Source organism: Helianthus annuus, chromosome 13, assembly GCF_002127325.2.
Source record: "Helianthus annuus cultivar XRQ/B chromosome 13, HanXRQr2.0-SUNRISE, whole genome shotgun sequence".
NCBI lineage: Eukaryota > Viridiplantae > Streptophyta > Magnoliopsida > Asterales > Asteraceae > Helianthus > Helianthus annuus.
In genome coordinates, this window is record NC_035445.2 from 99,444,920 (window position 1) to 99,450,676 (window position 5,757).

Sequence of the window (5,757 nt, forward strand, 5' to 3'; positions counted from 1 at the left end):
CTTTTGGTTTAAAAAATGCAGGTGCAACGTACCAGAGATTGGTGAATATGATGTTTAAAGACAAACTGGGGGACACCATGGAGGTGTACATTGACGATATTGTGGTTAAATCCAAGAAAGCTGAGGATCATCTTCAGGATATTAAAGGAGCATTCGATGTCCTGGACCAGTATAATATGAAACTTAATCCTGCAAAGTGCCATTTCGGAGTGGGGGCAGGAAAGTTTTTAGGATACATGGTGACAAAAAGAGGGATAGAGGCGAGCCCGGAGCAGATAAAAGCTATCTTGGATATAAAGTCTCCCTCAAATATGAAGGATGTTCAACGGTTAACAGGACGAGTGGCAGCCTTAAACAGATTTATATCAAGATCCTCAGAAAAGTGTAAAGAATTCTATGATATCCTGAAAAAGAATAAAAAGTTTGAATGGGGTGAGAAGCATGAAGCAGCCCTGCAGGATTTGAAGCAGTATCTCTCAACTGCACCTCTGTTGATGAAGCCTGAGGATGGTGAACCATTATCCTTGTATCTGGCAGTATCAGGGAATGCAGTAAGTGCAGTACTCGTAAAAGATCACGAAGGTCAGCAGTATCCTGTTTATTATGTTAGCAAAAGTTTTCTCACCTAGAAAAACTAATACTGGCTCAAGTAATGGCATCAACAAAGCTTAGACATTATTTTGAAACACATAGGATTCATGTTAAAACAAATTATCCTGTCAAAAATGTGCTTAGGAAACCAGAAATGTCAGGCATAATGGCTAAGTGGTCAGTAAAGTTGAGTGCTTATGATTTAGTATATGAACCTAGAAATGCCATAAAGTCGCAGGCTTTAGCTGACTTTGTGGCTGATTTTAGTAGTGACATTCAGGACGAGGTAGACCTAGAAGTTCAACAGTTAGGAGAATCCTCAGGATCCTGGACATTATATACTGATGGTGCATCTAATGTAAGAGGAGTAGGATTAGGAATACTACTAAAATCGCCACAGGGGGACATAATACCCCAGGCAGTTAGATGTGAATTTCCTGCTACTAACAATGAGGCAGAATATGAAGCTTTAATTGCAGGATTAGAATTGGCTAAGAGTATGAGTATCAAAAATTTGCAAGTATATGTTGACTCTTTGTTAATTACTAACCATTTTAATGGATCCTATGCAGTCAAGGGTGAGAAACTAATGGAATACCTCGGTATTCTTAAAAAATTAGCAGGATATTTCGATGTTTTTACACTTGAACAGGTACCAAGAGAGGATAACGCTGAAGCAGACGCATTGGAAAATCTGGGATCATCCATCAGGATACCGGAAGGAATCCCAATACCGATATTACATGTCCTGTATCCTGCAACGGATCCTCAGCATAAGGAGGTAGCAAGTATTCAGGATCCTGAAGTGGTGTATCCCGAACAGGATCCTAAATCCTGGACAACTCCAATTATGAGATATCTCAAGGAAGGACATATCCCCGAAGATGAAAATCCTAAGGCATTTAGGATGAAGGTATCACGATTCACTATTATAAATTTTTTATACAAGAAATCTCTTGCAGGACCATACGAAGTTGAATCAGAAGCAGGGAAAGGAGCATACAGACTCAAGAATATGGAAGGGGATATGCTACCAAGGTCTTGGAATGCAATACACCTAAAGCTCTATTTCAAGTAAGAATAGAATTTAAATTCTATCCTAGAGTGGTATGTATTCTATCTCTTTTAAATATATTTGTTTATTATCTTGAACCCAATACTGACTTAGGCATCGGAGGGGTGTTAGCCAAGCTAACACCCACCTTAGTTTACAATTGTTTTGCAGCATATGCTCCAGGATATAGCTCCAGGATGTGTACTCAGGGTAACTCGGAAGATTAGAGGATTGGCCCCCTCTCTCACGTTTAAGGGATACTGATCCCTTCACAGGTTTAAAGGTGTTCACCTTTCTCCCGAGTTGGGTTTAAACACCCCGCCTGGAGCGCAAGTTATTCAGGGATAGTTCAAGGTGGCGGGACCAGTCCATGTAAAAGTGGCTGACAATTTCGTTACTGTTGGCTATATCCTGAATTCTAAAGGTATATGAGGATTGATCACCCTCTCTCACGAAAGGGTATTTTCATACTCTCTAAGGTTTTAAGGTTTTCACCTTTCTAAGTCTTGGAGTTTATACACTCCCGCCTGTAGCGCATGAAACTCAGGGTTTATCCCCAGTATACTAAGGGTTCATTTCAAGATATCAAGGGTTTTGCCCTGGGGTATTTGGAATTCATTCGAGTCAAAAATATGAATACATTTGTGTTTCTATGTTAAGTACAGGGGACATACGTTATACTATTCTGAGGATGGATTCAAGTTTATAAGTATGCACTGGGGACAAGCTTATAATGAAGAATTGAAATTGATTCACTAAGAATCTCTGGTATGATCTTTCCTTTTTTATTTAGACAACTAATAGGTTGTATTTTAATCAGAATATCTTTCAGGATATTCACCGAGATACGTTTATAATGTGTTCTCAAAAATGTTCAAACAAAACAACTTTCACAAGTGAAATTTATATATCAACGACAACAATGATAAAGCCAAAAAAGGGTTATATTATTAACATAGCAAAAGATTATGCTCTTGGCTTCGTCTCAAACCGAGACCCATCCACCAAAAGCATAGTTAGTTTCCTAACATATTTACTTAACAAATGAAGGCTTCGTCTTGGAACCCAAGATACCTCCACCTTCACTTGTTAAAAGCGTTCAAAACAAACCATACTAACTGATGACCAAGGGCTTCGTCCTGAAACTCAGGATCCCTCCACCTTTGGCCATCATATTGTCTACGTGCAGGAAATTGAAATTGTTCAACAAACAAGAAAAGTAAATTGTTCAAGACATCAACCATTAAACCTAAAAAAGTGGGCTCCGGCCTAGGCATCAATATCCATCATCGCCCACTCAGCTGCCCTCACACAGCGGCATCCTCTCCTGCTTTCCCCGGCTTCTCAGCACCAGCATCCTCACCAGCATCCTGTCCAGCATCCTCACCAGCATCCGCTCCGGCATCCTTCTTGTATCCAGCCTGATCCGCCACCTCTGCTGACTTGGAAGATTCACCGGCTTCAGATGGGAGTGGCACAGCTTTGCCTCCGAGCTCCTTCAACTTGGCCACCCAGGATTCAATTGGCCAAGATGGACAAACAAGACCCGTCTCCTTGGCCTCGTATGCCATCTTGATGCGTGCTTGTAGCAGGGAGACGATAGCAGAAGTCTTGATTCCCTCCCGGAAATTGATCATGGCTTGATCATGATCCATTTGAACGGTGGCAAGTTTGACCTCAGCTTCTTGGGTAGCCTTCTTCAGCAGGCTTTCGTAGTGCCGGCTCTTCGCTTCGGCGATGGCACCTTGGTCAGCAACGGTGCTTTCAAGCTGTTTGATCCTGGCTTCATGGAGTGCAACAGTACCACATGCATCATTGTACAAGTGGAGCAAATGCTGGAGGCCCTGCACATCAATAACAGGTACAAGTTAGGATATATATATATATATATATATATATATATATATATATATATATATATATATATATATATATATATATAGTGACTAAGATATCCTATCAGGATATCCTGTTAGGATATCCAGGCAGGATATATGTGCAGGATATGCGTGCAGAATATGTGTCAGGATATTACCTTGTTAAGGAAGGATGTCATTGGCTCTAAGGAATCAGTGAAGCTGAGTTCGTCATAGGAGAACCCTTCTGAGCTTGGAGCAATGACTTCAAGGCATTTCCTCTTTTTCGCCGTGGAAGCACGAGTCCTTGGGTTGGCCTTGGGAGCTGGGAGTGGCTTGGAGCTAGTGGCAGCAGGAGCCTCCTTCTTGACTATGGTGGGAGTTGGATAGCTGTCAAGTTCGTCAAGGTCTAGATAGACTGGAACTTTGCTGGAAGCTGCACACAGGGAGTAAAATTCTAAACCTTTCCTAAAGATATCAAATAAAAACATGTATCTACAGGATATCTTGCAGGATCCTTACCAGACATGTTTGCGCTTGAAAGAGGGCTTGGAGTTGGTGGAGATGGGTTGAAACTTCTCTCTGCTTCTGGAAGGAGCCTGATGGCGTCTATTCTTTTTTGAGAATCTGCAAGGGGAGGTGCTAGCTTCCTAAAATCAGCTGTACAAGAAAACGACAAAGTCAGTTCAGGATATAAAGCAGGATAACAAGCAGGATCATCTTTAAACCCTAAATCCTACCCTTCTTCAACCAATTCACCGGATAATCCGCTCCACCAGGGATTGAATCTCTTTTTACAAAAAAGAATTTGGATTTCCATTCCTCTTCATTCCTGGTGGCTCGGAGGATCAATGGGTCACTGGAGGTAGAATAAAACAAGAACCGACAAGAGCCGTGGCACCTAAGTCGGTATGCTAGAGGGAGGTCATTAACAGAAAGATCAGGGATATAGTTGTTCTTGATTTGATCAAGAACAGACAAGACTCGCCAAAGCATTGGCATTGTCTGACTGAAGCAGATCTTTGTGACATTAAAGAACTCAGTGATGAAATCCGAGAAAGGAAATTGCAACCCTAAGGTGAAAGGAAAGGCATTAAAACACAACCACTCGTCAGAAACCATGTCTGATCGGATTTCCCGATCAAACGGCCAGAACACCGTCCCTTTTGGGAAGATGCCAGAGGTTTTAAGGGCTGACAAGTGTGCACCGTCGAAGGTACATATTTCTTTCTCCGGATCCTGGAGAATATTTTGGTGGATGAACGTGGGAGCAGAGTCGCCGGAACTAGATCTTGTCTGCCTTGCCATATTATCACCGGAATATTGGGGAGAATGAAAAATGGAGTTGAGAGAGAAATGTTTACCTTTTTTCTCCGGTAAAGGTTAAATGAAGATGAGGATGAGAAGATATAGGGTATGATGAGTAAATATAGGCCGGGTGGTTGAAAGCTGTCACATCAATGGTCTTATCTCTTAATTGCCTCGGCCATTGTGAAAAATGTAACCGTTAGGATATCAAACGGTAACATTTTTGGGGACAATTGTTATGGGTGAAATTCTGAGCCCATATCCTGGAAAATATCTTGATATATATCCTGTTTATATTGTATCTGTTTACATCCGGGATGCTGATTCAGGATATTGGTAACATCCTGAATGGTATCCTCAGGATCACTAACGGATTAAATGCAGGTACGTGGGTTAGAAGCTAGCAACGTTCATGAAGACCTTTTCTACTGAAGACTCGGTCCAAGTCGTTCACAAGAAGCCGTTGAAGCCGCATTACTCGGTCTACAACGTTCACATTGGAATATTCGGAGCATCCCATGTTTATAGGAATTTTAGTTTGCATTTCGTTACTATAAATAGATGGGTATATCAGATCGAATAGGACATCACAATCACACTCTCTATACTCTAACACTTGCTCTCTCGCAACTTTCACACAAATTCATTGTAACACTTAGCGATCTGATCTATATCCTGCACTGTATCCTGAAGTTGAAAGCAATAAGAAGAACAAGGCAGCTGCGATTGTCAGCTCCTGAGGTTTTATGCCGGAGATCTAGATTGATCAAGGGCTTTCCTCGTACATCTCGTGTCAACCCCTTTACTTTTTGCTCATTGTTTGATCGTAGATACAACTCAATATCCTGAGCCGTATCCTGAACACTGTTTTTCTAAACAACTTAGCCAACATATTTTCAACACATTTTTTAGCACACTACCTCACTTAACTAATTTGATCACTTAATT